Source organism: Grus americana, chromosome 4, assembly GCF_028858705.1.
Source record: "Grus americana isolate bGruAme1 chromosome 4, bGruAme1.mat, whole genome shotgun sequence".
NCBI classification, from domain to species: Eukaryota; Metazoa; Chordata; class Aves; order Gruiformes; family Gruidae; genus Grus; species Grus americana.
The window spans coordinates 8,440,468-8,457,084 of NC_072855.1; the positions used below are offsets into that span (position 1 = coordinate 8,440,468).

Here is a 16,617-nt window from a genome sequence, read left to right on the forward strand (position 1 = left end):
GTTAAAAATATCCCCCCCTTTTTTTTTTTTACAGGCCTCCTTTTGAGGGGGAAAGAAAATCCTTAAAAAAAGCCATTTTCTGAAAATATGACTGTCTCAATCCCCCTAGCAGAGTGTTTACAGTTAAGAGAAACCAACAAAGCCCAGATTTTTTTAATACAGATTCTCTTTCATCACTGGATTGCAATACTTCACTGCCAGCTAGGATCTTGTTAACCACACAAATTTCATGACATACCAAAAAACAAGTTGTCAACATAAATGGCTACCTCTCAGGTATACAGAGTCAATAGGTTAAAACAACTTACCCAGCAAGAAAATATCAGTCACTACAGTACACTGAGTTCAAGTAGCTGTTTCCCTAGCTATGAATTTCTTCCCTAGAATTAATGAACAGGGCTACCTTCTGCTCATTAACCCTTCCTTCAGGAGTGCTCATAAAGCCCTTCACGGGTTTCTGTGTGTAGTTTCACACACACCCCCAGTAAGCTTATGTTACTTACAATATCTAGAATAAAAGTTACAGCTACTTCTGCAATGGACAGGAGTCTCTTACACGTTCTACCATACATAAATTTCAAAATTTAAGTTCATATGTAGATTGTGTAAGACTAAAGATAATGTCCTATGAACATTTACCTGCAACATCATTCTTACGTGAATATCGGATCTCAAGAACGTAGTAATCTAAAAATAGTCCAACAAGCTTATTTTATAAAAATAAAAATGAAAGTTTAAAGCAAGCGAAGTTTTCTCTAATAAGAAAGCAAAAAACTTGTGAGCTTGCAGAGGGGGAAATGCACCATTGCCAGAAGACAAAAGTTTCTGTTTATGTTATGACCTTCAAAATACACAAAGAACTGCAAATCACAATATAAATACTAATACTTACCACTAAAAGTTTAACAAGACTTCTTAATACTATTGAAGAAAACTCAAAGCACAACCAGAAAGGACAAATTCTTAGAACAGAACTCAAAACCTGCATAAAAAAAGTGTAGGAGCAAGGAAAGAATCATGTTTGGAAAGTTTTAAGTACACCATGTTTCTAAAGGGAATAATCTATCAAACCACAGGAGGTGACTAGAACTGCCATCATCACTGCTAACACAAAGGAATGTAGATTGGGGGGAGGCAACAGAGGAAGGGGGAGAAAGAACAAGGAAGGGAAAAGGAGAAAGAATGAAAAGAGGGAGCTACAGTAATGGCTACCAGACTCTCAAGGAATTCCTATAGGAAAGAATAAATCCTTCATGTTTTTATAAAATAAAGCAATCCATGCAATAAATTGCAGTCATCTCAGTAACATTAAGCTTTCAGTTTATCTGCCCACCATATTTTCATGAATATAGTTTTATGCCATATACTAAACTTCCGAAGTTTTAACACAATGGTTGCAAATAACAAATAATATTTCCTCTTTTGGCTTCTCATTCTTCTGAATCATAGCACCCTGCAGAAAAACAGCTTTCAAGAGGAAGTAGTGAAGCTCAACTACACCAAATTTAAAATATCCCTCTACAATTAACTTGAGAATTAAAGTTGATTAAAGAGACAATAACTATGGGTTAGACACTGGCAGGTAGAAGGTGCTAGAGGGCAGCCAGATTACCACAGCATGGAACACCCTGAAAGGTTATATCATTAGGGCGATGATCTTGCAGATCCATATTTTAAGTTTATGTCTAGCAGGCAGCACATACTTCCATATGATGGACAGTAGAATCCTGTTACTGACCAAAAAAAGGGATTATTAAGAATAACAGACATAACATGAATAGTATTTCCCAGAAATCCAAGATAAATGAGTAGTAAACCCATTTTCTAGTTAGGAGTTCTACCAGCTTATGTAGAATGACTTGGAATGCATGTTTTAACTCCCTACACATACTGAACTCCTGCCTCCGAGATTCTTCCAGGCATTTTCAGAAGCACAACAATTGTAAAGATGCAAGCTCTTTGGGCTCGATCATGTACACTGCATCTCCAACAAAACCAGATCAAGTCACATGCTTCATTAGGAAAGTTTTTGCTATTCAGCAAACATTGTAGTCCAGGTTTCAAAGCAAACAGACTATTTGCAACTAAAACATCCAGAAACATTTCAACTTGCCACAAGATACATAAACTTACTGGTTCTTGCCAAAAACAGCTTGGACAAAAATATTTTCTAGCAGTTAGGCATATGAATGGGAGGCAATGTAACAGTAAAGGCTGTAATAACTGTTCTCAGGAGCTAATTTTAATGTAAGCACAGTGAACCAGAAAATAGATTTGACCAGCTGGCTCAGCTCATCCCCAGGCCTAGAACTCGGCATGCACATTTAAAGCCAGTGTCTTATCTGGTCTGACTCGCCAAGCCACTCTCAACCATGCAACCTGAAAGTTACAGTGCTACTACAAAGCCCCATTTCCGTAACGGCTGTTTTCTGAACAGTTATGATGAATACATCGTTCACCTATAGAGAAAACGCCTTAACTTTCAGATCTCTACCAGAAGAGTTCAGATAACTGACGCAACGCTAAGCCAGAGGTTTGCCTACAACGGCCAGCCTCTCTGTCTCACAAGACCTAAAGCGATCTCCTTAAATAGCATCCCAAATTTCAAGAACATATTTCTAGTTAGCCTTCGTGCAGGCAAGAAGACATTTAATAAGGCAAATAATCAGAACAAAGCCATGTTACTGCCCTTAGAAAAGCCGGAATAACACAAAGAGCCCATTCACTCCTCCATCTCGGACTTTTTAACCCAACTGGTCATTTACACTCACGAGCCATAAATGAGAAATCAACTTTCCTATTGCTGAGGGAGGAGAAGGAGGAAAATAATCACCGTTTTCACCCAGGAATCACTGTGGAAGGGAAGCTCCCGTGGAAAAACACGCACCTACTCTGACGTAACCCTATCCTTGAGCCGCGGAGGGGAGAGTCGCCTCAGACCCCGGTATGTGCCCGCAGACATGTGTCCTGCGGGGCAGCGGCACAAAGGAACGCCGGCGCCCAGCCGAACCCCGCGGAGGCCGGGGACCTCCCCGTCCCCTCCCCGCCGAGGCAGGCCGGAGCCCTCGCCTGGAGCGGCCCCGCTGCGCCCCGGGGGACGCAGCACCACCAACCTAATTCCCCTCCCGAGGGGCAAGTACTAACGCTAACAAGTTGGGGTTTGGGGGGGGGGGGGGCTGGTTGGGGGTTTTGGGGTTTCTTTTTTTCGCTTGCCAGGGCTGCGGGCAGCCGCCGCTTCGCTTCCACACAGTGTGCAGCTAATGGCAGGGCGAAGGGGAGCTAACCTTTACCTCCAGCGGTGATGAGGCAGCGCGGCCCCCAGGCCGAATACCAATAATACTACTAATAATAAATATAATATCGATACCTATTTATCTGTATATGTAATTAAAGAGATAAGTAGCTGGCAGCTTTGGGGCTGCAGGAGGCTGCTGCCGCGGGGAAGGGCAGCTTCGGGGTGACACCCCCCACCCCGCAGGGTCCCCCCCGCCCGCCAAGAGCTGTCCGGTGCCCACAGCCACCCGGGCTCTGTGAAGGAGACCGGGCCTGGCCGCCTCTCCTCCACCTGGCGCTGCCTCCGAGCCGCCTCAACGGCTGTTACCTGCCGGCTGCGCTCGCACTCCGCCGGCGGGCGCTGCCCCCCGCGGCCTGTTCCCGCCCCCCCCCCCCCCTTCACCGCAGCGCCGGCCACCGGTACCTGCGCCCGCCCGGGCCGCCTCCCCTCCGCGTATGGACCAGGCTCCTCAATGGCAATTGAACAAAACACAGCCGGCTCCGCCCCCTCCGGCACCCGCCTGCTCCCATTGGCTGAACCGCCCGCCCGCCGAACTTTGACCCGCTCTGCCATAGGGCGCCGGGGTGCGCTGGCCCGGCCCACAAGGGGCGGGGGGCGTGCCTTTTCCCGGCAGGGAAGCACAGCTGTGGTGTCGGCTGGGAAGGGGAGGACGCGCCGGACTACAGCCCCCAGGAGGCATTGCGGCGGCGCGGCGCCCTCCGCTCATTGGCTATCCCGGGAGAGTGCGGAGGGGCGCTGCGGGTGGGGGGGAGCTCTGCTTCTCGCCTCGAGGGGCGATTACGTCATCGCGTCCCCGGATGGAGCCGCAAGAAGGACGCGGGTGCGCGTGCGGAGCACGACGGTGCCTGGCTGAGCGAGCTGCGCGTCCCGCTGCTGCGCGTGCGCGGGGGGGGAGCGGGGAGGCAGTCAGTCTCCTCAGGAGGGCGGGAATGGGCGGCGGTGCTGCTTCTCCTTAGGGCTGCGGGATGCGTCCCGGCCGGCTGGGGAGGGCAGTTTGAGGGGGCTGCCCCCGGCCGGAGTGGGGCCCGAGCATGCTGGTCAAGGCTGCCCTGCTGGTTCTGGGCCTTGTCAGACTGCGGGCGACCTCTGCCAAGGCCTGGCCCGGCCCAGTTGGTTGCACCAGCCTGGCAGCGTCTTCCCGCAGAAAGGTGCCGGCACCGGGGCCAGTGGCAGCGCCAGAGGAGCAGGAATGGCGCCCGGGGCTTCCCCCAGAGGCCATTCCCATGGTTTGCCCTAACCAGCTCCTGCTCTTTAAGTTACCTTCCCCGTAGCTGGTTCTTCCGCAGACGTGCTGCTCTGCGCCGTGTAACCGTGTGGTTACACTGCCCTCTGCTTGTCTGCTCCGTGCTTCCCTCAGCTGGCAGCTGCCAGGCCGACCTGCTGGAAGTGCCTCAGCCTCATCCCCCACGGGGGTCCCGCGTGGGCCCGAACTGGTGCCATCTTCTCTCGTCTCAAAATGGAGGCCGGGAAAAAACGTAACATCTGCTTTTTACTCTGCAAGAAATGTTCCTATGGGAGTTTTTCAAAAGCAGTTATGAGTCAACCGAAGGGAGGAAGTGGGATGTGTTTGGACAACAATTACATTGTACACTTGTCAGGGCAGACACTGCTTTATGTGGGTGCATAATCGGTAACATCATGAGAAACCAAACCCTGATTTACTGTTGCCTACAGGCCTAACATTACAGAGATACAGGTATTTTTTATTAATGGTAACTATTGGCAAGTGCTTCTTATTCCTTTAACAAGCATCTGTTATTTCAGCCTTCTGCAACCTGTTGTTCAGTGTTTGCAGATGGAGTTGTATTTCACTCCCTCACCATTCCTTTGACCCAGAATTTTTTCACCTGACTTTACCTTATTATCGTGTAAGATTTTGCTGAATTACAAGTCAGTGCTGCAATAGCTATCCAAGTTAACGTTGCAACACAGAGTCCAAATAAAAACTGTGTTCCTGAGACACCCTTACTTCAGCTTGCTTATTTTCCAGGCTTTCAAATTTTAACCTTAGGAGACCAATAACTTAAAACCAATTCTGTTTCAAACAGCATTACCAGGTTTTGCTGCTTGTTCTTCATCATCGTCCTCCCATCTTTTACACCCTATACAACTCCTACAGTACTCAGTTTCTTAAAAACTTTGTGTGTTTATTTTCTTTTGATAAAACTTAGGCTGAAATATTTTAAAAAAGTTTTCCGAGATACCTTTCCCAAATTATACAATGAATATTTAAATGAGTGTAGTAGTTCTCTGTAAGAGCAACACCTACCTCTCTTTAGAAATATCTTGCAAGCAATTAAAGGTACACAGAGAGAGGAACACAGCTTTCTCCCATAGCTCAGTCCTGGCTCTTGAAATACTTTCTGGTTGTGCTCATTTTGTTCCTGGCCTTGTTGTGAATTCTAGAGCATGGGAAATTGTAGTTCAGCTGCTTTCATGATCCTACCCGTATCTTTGGCAGGGATTTGGCTCAATCCTGTAATCAGTTTTGTACACAGAATTCCCCACTGAAAACAAGTTATCCCTGAAGCATTTCATTGCTAAATCCTTATCCAAACTTAGAATTAAAAATTTAGGTTTTGTTGGGGTTTTTTTTTTTAAATGAAGTCATAGTATAATTTTATCTTTCACAACCATTTTATCTAAGTATTCCACTGGAGTTTAGCAGCTCAGGCATGAGATTTTGATATAAAACCAGTTTTCCTTCACCTACAAGTTCAACTGTTTTCATAGTTTTCAAACTGTAATGTTTCTCTCCGTTCAGCCACAATACTTTCCTCCAGCCTCCTGCACTATTTCTACTGCAAGGAAAGGTAAAACTAGGGGGAACTTTGTGTTCCTGAAACTGAACCGCCTGTGGATTGCAACTGTTTACTTCAGCCATGGCTGCAGCTTGTGAAAGGAGCTACAGCCGCACTCCCTCAGCAGTCACTGCTTCTGCTCTCAACTTCCACAGGCTGCATATGTCCAACTAGGGTAAAAACTTTGCAGTAATTAATTTATCTTATAGATTAGATAAAAAAAATCTTCTTTCTCTTCTTATGTAGTACTCCCTTGTCATTTCCCCGCAATTTCTTTTATCACTTTCCATTCCTTTCTCCAACTTTATTTCCTTGTGACAATGGGTGATGCTCTCTTCTTTTGGAGTGGAGATGCTTTTACCTGCTTGGAGTCAAAAACCAGGTGGGAAGTTGAGCCCTAAACTGGTGACGTTACAGAGGTGGTACCTCCTATGATCAGCTGGTTGTATCCCAAAACTTATCACGTGGGCACCTCACATACAGCACTCAACAAAATCTTAGGGAGTGAGTGATCATATCTGAGACAGGGCAGGTGGCAGCTGTAATCAAGATGTCATTCAGTATTCAACCATAGTCGTCTTTTACTTCATACCCAAGACTAAAGCTTTGGCAGGGATCCAGTTTATAACTCAGATCTTGGTAAACACAGACCTAAATTTCCCTCATGACAAGGTTCGATAGTAATTGTCTAGCACTTTAAATATCTAATTACAAACATGCTACCACATGTTAAAGTGGTCGGTGTCTGTTCACCCAGCTGTGTGTCTCCAGGAAGGGCCATCTGTTTCCACCAAAACAGTGAGACACGAATGTAGACAGGTTTCTAAATTAAAAAAAAAAAAAAAGAGAAAGAAAACTAGAGAGAGACAGAAAGCTGTCCTCAATAAAGCACAGGCTGAAATAGGTGCGATCAGAATAAACCTCAGGAGAAACTTTTCGCCTAGGGGAACTGATGCATGGCATGATCTAAGATACCCTTCTGGGGATTATTTTCTGCACCTCAACTACTGGAGTAAGCATATAGAACTCTTCACTACATATACACATGATATGTTCAGTTTGGTCTGCCTTGACCCCTGTTTTCTATAAAGGAATAGCAGTTCCTCTTACATCCTGTCTCAACAGCTAGCTCCAGTTATTCAAGAAAGGGAATGTTTTTCCTCTGTAGTCAGAATATGGTAGATCAGCTTGAGTGACACGCTGGCTTTGTCTCTTCTGCAGAAACAGCAGATAGACCTTAATGCTACGTGTGTGTTACTACTAAGCTGTTGCCAATCTAGGCAAATTACCGCCTAAGATCAGGAAGGGAAACAGAGGAGACTATGCAACTCAGTTCTTTTTTTTTTTTTTTGTGATTATTTTCATACTGTTTGTAGATAAGGAGCCCAGCAGCGATTTGATGGAGTGAAAGAAATAAAGTGCAAAAATAGTTCAGACACTCTGTAACGTGCACAGCTGCTCATAAGGTTCAGGTGAGCATTTCCAACACTATTTCAAATTGGTTGAAAGGGATTTTGCTGTGTACGCTGATCACTTTTTACTTAGTACAGCATTAGTAAGCCAAAAGTTAGTGTATTTACTACATATAGTGGTCTTGCAGTGAGTTATAGAAGCAAGACAAGTAAGGGAGTTGGGATTTTGATAGCAAGTCTCAGGTAAATTTACCCCAAATAATGGTATTTCTCTTCTTGTAGCAATCACTGTTAGGCATTCATCTGTTTCCCCATAAAATGTGTATAATGGAAAAGGGGCCTCTGTTTTAAAAGACAAATTTATGAAAGCCTGTCAGAAAGATTCCAGGTCCAATAAAATCCTTCACTGATCCCGTTTCCCTCAGGGTCACTTTGCGCTCACCCTTGGGAGCCAGGGGGCAATGTGGATTCCATCTCCTGGCCCTGGGAGTCCCCAGGCAAGGGGGTAAAGAGAAAAACTGGACTGACTTTGGAGTCTGACACAGAGCAGGTACAGGAGACGCTGCTGAGGGGAGGTATCGGGGGGTCCTGTGACACCTTGCGTGTTTTGAGGGGATGTTTGAGCATGGCTGAGCCTCATCAGAGATGCTTTTCACACTTCTCCATTCTCTCTGTTTAGCAGTTTCACGGCTGAGCATACAGGTTCTGGGCGCAAGAGGAAGTTCTGCCACTAATTATATGTATCAGTCGGTGGTTTTAATGTAAACCTTGCTCAGACTGCTCAAACATGAGTTTTCTGTATAATGTACTTTTCCTTACTTACATTCAAGGGCTTGTTATAAATGAGATAAAGCAATAAGAATGCTACATAAATAGGCTGGAATTGAGAAGCAAAGCAGTGTTCAGCATCAAAATCTGAAACAAGCAGAGGGCTGACATCCTGGGATATTAGAGTCAGGGGTCTCTCATATACCACTACAAGTTGGCTAGGCATTATGTTCTTCGTGAACTCTTAAAAGGATTTTGAAAATGTTGAGTTAATCATGACCAGATCAGGTTTTATTGGATTTCATGGAAGGGTGACTCCATCCCGTGCCCCCTGTACACAGCTGACTTTTCCTATACCTAGCCTTTCACCTCTGTTACCTGCTATTCCATCTACACAGTTGCCTGCTTCTTAAATTGAGCCATCTGGCCAGGATATACTTTATTTTTCAGGGTATGAATTAGCCACAGGATTTCAAAAAGGGCAAATCAAGCTCCAAACACTGAGCCAAAACAGCATTGTTCTGCTTTTCACTGCAATCCCCTAGGAACAGTCCCACTCATGAGAACTCTACATTTCTAAGAGTTCAGCCAAAGCATCTTCTGCCTACTCAAGTTTCTAGTCCTTCCTACATACGTTTCCAAGTGCCTTGTTCTTTTTGCAATATACAGCACTGCCTTCCTTGACCTTCCTTACGCTTGCCTGCATTACCAAATGACTTATTCACCTCCTGAACGAGCCTTTTCTCAGCCCAGAACTTTTCCCCAACTTGTCTCTCCTTAAAAATCGCCAGGGACAGCGAAGGCGCATTGGGTACCTGTATCCTGGTGCAGCCAGGAGGGCTGCTTGAGTTCTCAGGTTTGCATTTTTTTCTGCCAGGACAGGGCTTGTAGAGCTCTTGCAAACTCCTCTAGTGATTTCCAGTACAAGGTATAGGGAAGATAGATCACTAACAAATAAATTTGATTAATAAGCTCTGTTACTTAAAGCATGCTCTGCACAACATATCAGTTGTTAGGTTTCACCATCCTTAATATAGAATTTCTATATGAGCCATTTCATCTGCTTCTCATTTTTTATGAGTTGGGGTTTTTTTCTTGGTTTTGTTTTTGGTTGGTTTAGTTTCGTTTTGGTTTTTTGTTTTGTTTTAAGGAGATAGTACTTAGCGCTGTTCTGGTACTTTTCTGTTATTACTTATCCAGAAATCTGAGGGGGCAAGAAATAAATTAATTTTCTTGAGGAAACACACTGGATAAGTACTTTCTTCCTGTAAGAACTGTTTATACCCACATAGATATTATTTTCTTTTATTCTACCTCAAAACCTGCTGAGAAGTGGTGGAAGATGTGCAGCGGGCAGCAGCATTGTGTCAGGCCTTAGTATCTTTTACCAGTTTCCAGGAAACAAAGATCTTTCAAACATGAAACTTTACTGGAAAACAAAGTGGTTGCAAACCAGTAATATCTGTATTTCACTTAATCTCTTTTCTAAATTGACTGTGGTTAGATAAAGAAGGAACTATTTCAATCATCAATTCAAAATAGGGATTTAAGGATGAATTTTCATTTTCATTTCCATTTCAGCCGAGCAGTGATACATACCCAAGATTTTAAACATGGATTCTTCACATAGGTTTGTGCCTGCTAACCATCAACCTTCTTGTATTGAAGGGTTTGCTTTTACATCTTACATTTATAGATAATTTCCCCTGCAGAAGGCAATTCAAATGCCATGTTTCTACTCATGCTCCCAGACCTGCCTCCTCTGCTCAAACTAAAATTGCAGCCTGTCTGTCAGAAATCCCACCCCAGATACGTAACTGACAGATCGAGCTCATCGCGAGTCAAGTAGAACTTTTAATTTTCTCTCGCTTTTCTCCTCAGCTAATACAATCTCCTCTCATTCACATCCATTCAAACTGCTGCTGCAATGGTTGCCTAGCCGCGTCCTTTAGCCACACCAGCCTTCTCCTTCGAACTCTCCACTGGCTTTATTTTTGTTGCTACCTGTCTTTCCATCCAAAGCCCTTCAGAGCCTTCTCCTCCTCTACCTACCTTTCACTAAAGCAAAGGCATCTTCTGCCTCTTGAGCCCCGCAGACACTATGAACTGCACCATAAGATACCTACTGTGACCTCTGCTCACCTCAGGCCTTTAGTTTTAGCAAGGATACTCATATATTAAACCCAATGGTTTCAATTAAACTAAAGCATTTTAGTTCTCAGGGGACTAACCTGTGTTTCACAAGCAGAAAATCAGAGTGATCACCATTGCCTGAGGATTTTACGATGGCCCAAATGATTCAGGAGGTCAACCAGGCCTTTGGCTGTAGGGGAAGGGGATAAAAAAGACAAATAAACCTCTATGTCCCTGCTTCCCTGACTGGGAGGGAAATGTCTTCCTGACCGCCAATCAACCCTGACAAGGGAGCAAGAGACATCCATCAGTCCTGTAGAAAGAGGGGTTTCCTCATCACTTCAAAGCACCCACTTTAACTGTTCTGTGTTTCGAGCTACGAGACATCTAGGATGCCTCTGAAGAAGGGAGGAGATAATATTTGAGCTAATTTTAAAAATCTGTTTCAATGAAACTTGATGTCTTTTGGATGTGTTTCAAGGTTGACTGATTAAGATGCAAGTCCTGACAATCTTTTTCTGTAGTTGGGGCAAGTGCAAAGCCTCACAAAGGGATTTTTTTTTTTCTATATTCTCTGCTGTCTAAGACTGCAGAAGCTGATTAAGTGGCCTTGTCTTCAGTGGGAACACTTGTAGGGTGTCTTCTATTCAGTTGGCTTCCATAAATTGTGTGCAACCTCCAAAAGGCCTCTAAACCTTTACCAAATTCAGCTGAAGTTGTCCAGCTGGTTTTAAATGTATTGCAGCGTATACAAGTCTGCATGGACAGGCACAGATGACACGCACAGGTGGCTGTGTTGGGAAAAGGAAAGTGGAAGAGCAATAATTTCTCCCTCATTGCTGAAACTATTTGCTAAAGATGGGAGATTTGATTAGAGCCGTTATTTTTATACTGAACTGGGATTGTTACCAGTATTTTGAAGGCTATGCACAAAGCCTTACTCCCAGAAAGAAAGAACTGAGCAGGAAGACTATGATATTGGTACTGGGTTCAGGAAGAACCAACGAGACCCTCCAGCCCCAACCCGAGCACCCACAGAGGCTCCATGTTTTCTTCTCAAAGCTAATGAAGCATCTCATGGTTTGGTTTAAATCAATGGCAAATGCAGTGCATGGCTAAGTTAGCAGCAATGTATATTTACAATCACAATTAAAACTATGTATAGTATTTCAAATTGCAGTATATCTAACACAGTGAGGGCCACCAGAATCCATAATACAGATCAGCCACAGAACCTCTCTCTCCTTATTAAACTACCGATGTATGGACACCTTTTTCCTGTGCCAGTCGTCAGGCTTTGGAGAAACTCCCTCTAGGTATCTGCAAGGTACTTTGGGTAGGTAAATAATTGTGGTAATCTGCAAGCAAGAAATTGCTTTGAGAGTTTAGGGGGGATGTTTTCTGTGAACCAAAAACTGTAGCTTGCCCCCTCCCCCCAAATCAGTTAAAATGTTCCGCATGCAGATCTGCAGATCCCAAATGCAGAGAGGCAACTCTAAACAGCTAAAAGAATTTCCCTCCCCCTCAGAGACCTCATCAAATATGTTTTTTGAGGAAGAAGTGCAATCTTTGAGTGTATGTTTCCTGTTTCTGTTCATTTTTAATGTTCTAAAGCCAGCGGGTACTTAATTTAGAACGAGCACCTCAAACTTTGTCATTAAGATAGCCATTTTATTTTTTTTACAAGTGGTGCATTTTTAAACTCATTATATATATGTATGTCTGTAGGTTAAGGCCTTATGTGAAAAAAGAAATTAAAAGCAAACTTCACAAGAGCAATGTAAGGCTCTGCCTGGTTTTCTTCCTGGTTACCAACCCTGTACAAATTAAAAGCACATTAGCCACTTCTTTGAAAATAAATCTGACTGCAGTTCAACCTCTTCTCTTTGGAGTTTGAGTTTGAAGATAGCAGTGGCATTCCACTGGCTAAGCCACTTGAGTGAATTTCCTGATTTTGCTTGGTTGCTTAATTTCCTGTTGGGCTCACGTTTTGCCTAATTCAAGACAAAAAGACCCCTATAAATGGGATGAATGATTGAAATTGCAGAGCTGGACATAGTAATTTGATTGCAGTTCAGCATGTGCCTCTATGAACTGAGGTAGAATTTCTGAGACATGCATGTAAGTAAGTCTAAAAATGTCTTTAATTCAGCGTTTTCTCCCCTTATTGAATTACCCGTCTATGTATCCAAATATCTGTTATCAAAGGTCTTCTCCTTGTGTTCAGGTTTTAATGTGTGTCCGTGACAAGTTTCCCCCTGTTATGACATCACTCTTAAGCCTCTAAAACAAGGACAAAATATAAAACAATAGGAAGTGCTACGGTCTGTTATTCATAAAAGATCTCTAGCAGTACTTAGGAGTACATTTCAAGCAGATCTCCTTCTCTGCATCATTTTTCCAGCGATAGGCTTTACATTCAGCTTTTAAATACTCAGGATTGTGAACAGGACTAAATAATGCTTTAGCGAAAGCCTTTAAGTGATGGATACATAATATATACAATTCAGGTCTCTAACCTGATTGTTCCACACATCTTTCCTTTATCTATTGCCTATCAGGCTGTACAAAATTACTAAAATATAAAAAAATGTATTTTTACATAAAAATATAAAAGTTTTACTTGAAATGAAACAGTTGGCTTTTTTTCTGATGTTCCTTCCTCAGTGAAGAATACTAGCTATACAGGTTTATTTATCGGTTAGTTTAGCGGAAGACTTTATGAATTAAAAGATGTACTTTGCAGTTTTATCTGAACACCATCAGCCTGGGCTCAGCCTGGTCTTTTCTGGGAAGGATTTCCAGGGCAGCTCCACCTGCGAGTGCAGTCCTTCCATGGTCCAGGAGCTTCCCAGCACATCACCCGCATGGGGCTGGAAGCTTTAAGGATTCAAACTCGGCAGAGATCGAGGCTAAAATCATGACAACGCTCTGTTATAAGGTCAATTGCTGTCATATCTGTTATTCAACTGTCTTTTCTGTCAAGAACTTGCTGGTGGAATGGGTAGCAGGTTATTAATATAGGTGAACTGAACACCTGTATTTGTTAAACTGAAGCGTTAACGTGGCTGTGGATGCCTGGGCCTGATGATTCTGAAAGCGCTATTGTGAACCACGTTTCCAGCAGCCTGATTTGCTTCAGACACGAGAGACAGATCCTGCAGGAAATGAAAATGCTTCTTTCCTGAAAAATATTATTATTATTATTATTATTAAGCGTTACTCTTGTATTGTGTCTTTCAGCTGGTCTGTTAGTGGCAGGGATCTTGCTATGTTGTACATCTGGTTAATGGCCTAAAACATCATCACTGTTTACAGTTATTTCTAACAGGAACTGAGATCAAAGATCAAGTTAATGGAAGAAAGAACAATGAAAGATGAGAGCCAGTCCTCTGTTAGGAGGGACTATATTCTGCCCTTGCAGAGCTTTATCTGATAAGTATTTTTCCATCTCTGACGACTATAAGCCAGATCCTGTGATCTTTATATTGACTAGCTTTGTATTTAAAACTACATCAATAAGACCGCATTTAATTTGGGCTCATTTTCAACCCATTGCCCTTTCACTTCTTGAAAAATCCATTTTACCACCTAGCAAGAGCTATATAATACTGCCTCAAAAAATATTGTGTTTAGGGATCCTTACGGCCATGTACCGAGCGTACTGGCTTTTTCATGATTATGGGCTTGCTGTGAAGTTGCATCATCTTATGGGTTCTTGCAAATAGAAGAATATAGGTTGAGACAGGGAAAATAATTTTCCAGAGGAGCCAGGTACGCAGGGATCCAGCAGCCTCTGGAAACCTCACAGCCTCAGTAGCTCTGACAGTGAGCTTCACATTTCCATCTGTACAGAAGCAAATTAAAAAATGTGTATGTAACATAAAAAGGGCCAAGATACTATGACTGATTTGGGTGGTTCTATTTTTATGTTATTTTATTTTTAAGCTAGCTAGGAGCAGCCATGGTTTAAATTAAACCTGTCACTTCCACATAATTGAAGAGGGATTTACAGAAGATGCAGACGCTTTTCATGCCAAATGTTGTGCATGTACAGAATGACTACCAACAATTACGATTAATTTCTGAGCCCATATTCCGTATGCAGGAAGCACAGTGTGCCTCCTTATCACCACAAATGCATGGGGAAAAGGGTTTTAGAGGGGGTTTATACATTTTTTTTCAATGCTGTCAGAACTTGGAAGTTGTGAAATGCCTCAGATTCTTCTACATCCATTTGTCCAGGCTGGCGAGAAGATGCTGTACCTAGCAAGGTCTGCAGGCCAGGGCAGCAAAGGATCCGGCAGCATTTCAGGGCTTTAACTAAGTTATAGGAGACAAAAGCGGGGACTGTTGCATTCCACCTATTATCTCTCGGAGTCAGCAGCACAGCCTTCCCCCTCCAGCTTCCCTGCAAGTCCTGGCAGCGCCGAGATAACATTTCATTCAAGATCTGCCCGTGCCAGGTTATCGATGAAGTTGGGAAAATGAATACCTTGAGGGAGCAAGACTAGATTTTCAGTTTGCTTAATTTATAGGCCAAGTCTTGCCTGGTACAATGGAAGTCCAGCTGTCAGTGTTATTTGTCACCCAGCTTTTAGAGGATGTCATTTTGCTATGGCAGAGCATGAAAGGGGGTTTGGAGAACACTTTCCAGTGATGGTGTCTGACTACTGCTTCTGGTTACAATCAGCAGCACATTCTCACCGACTCTCTCCGATTCTGCTTGTTCACAGGCCTGGGGCAACCAGAATATCTTTCTTTTGTCCCACACTCCTTCATCACCATGGTAACAAATGGGCAAATATTATAATTTTTTGGGTTGTTGGTTGGGTTTTTTTTTTTTTGCAAGTAGACTGGTAAGTTTTCAAGACCACACACACACACAGAGTACAGGTAGTTCAAACTCGGAATTAGCACGTTAAAACCGTGGGTTTTACCAGGAACCTGGGCTGTGGCCCGGCTCCGTGCCAATGCCCACTGGAAAACACCCTCACAGAGTCACGTAGCATGTTGGTGGCCACACAAGTATGGGGTCAGTACCCAATGCCAGCCTGTGGCTGTTGTCACCAGCAGTTAACAGGAGGTTGAGGCCCTTTCCAGGACCACACTGAGCTCATCCTAATTGTGCCACTGGTGGAAACAAAGGTCAGCCCTTCCTTGTGCAGGGGTTTAAAAGTTGAGCTTGCACTCCCAAGGGGACACTGCAGCCCAGAGCCCTTAGGGACACCACGGTCACTAGTCACAGTGGCCTGGGACTCAAAGTTGCCATCCGATTTAATAAACACCAGCCCCAGATGGCAGAGCAGAAGGAGCAACATGAGTAGCACGTCATACACTGGGAATTGAGGGGGGGATTCACCTCTGTCAAAACCCTTGCATCACCTAGAACCCCACCCTTGCATCACCCAGAACCCCGCCGGGCAATACTCTGCCGTGCAGCAGCAGTTACAGCGTCGGGGCTATAGGCAAACATGGACTTCTAATTTGTGGTTCGGAGTCTGGGGAGAGATCCTTGCCAGCTGCAGCTGCTGGAAGGCACAGTGTCTTGGCATGGTCATTAGGCTGACGGATGGTCTGGCATCAGACTCAAGGAAGCTCGCGAGCTCTCATCTGCAGCCTCTGGATCCAGAAGCTAGCCAGAAGGTCCTGAGTCTTTCCCTAACCTGCCCTTTGTTAGGCACCCTGCAACATCTGTATCACTAGGGTTTTTCATGGGAAAGTTTTCGTTTTGGTGGTTACGTGTTGCTGCCTGCACATGTTTTTTTCCCCTGTATCTAGACCATCTATTCTTTTCAAGTGACAGATACTAAAAGTAGTAAGCTGTAAAAACATGTACCACCAAAGTTATAAAGAAAATCTCTTGGGAGACGGTAAAACAAACCCAGTCCCATACACCCTCCCCTTGCCCACGTTGCCAAACCACCTCCTTTTCCACCGCCCTGCCAACAACTCAATTCTTCCACAATACCTACAGGGAGGGAGGTGGTAGCAGATTAAAAAGCCAGGTTCCTCCCTGCCCAAGGTTTCCCAGCACGTATTGCTGGCCTGGGGAATACGGGGGAAGGGGAGAGGAAAGGCTGGCTCTGCCCCACGTAGGGCCGAGCAACTTTTGAAGCTGTATAAAATGTATTAAACTCCAATCTCGCTGGAGCCAGCGTTGAAAGATTTGAGCAAGGCCAAGACTTGACCTTTAGCAGACAATAGC

General features: G+C 44.2%; 1 protein-coding gene across 1 annotated transcript in view; it reads right to left on the reverse strand.

Annotated features, from left to right (window-relative positions):
• The window catches only part of FAM53A (family with sequence similarity 53 member A), a 72,411-nt gene extending 68,633 nt beyond the window's left edge, over positions 1-3,778 (reverse strand). The window contains exon 1 of the mRNA XM_054825144.1: positions 3,698-3,778. The gene's annotated coding sequence lies outside the window, so the exon portion shown is untranslated. The remainder of the gene's footprint in view (positions 1-3,697) is intronic.
• Positions 3,779-16,617: the final 12,839 nt, after the last annotated feature.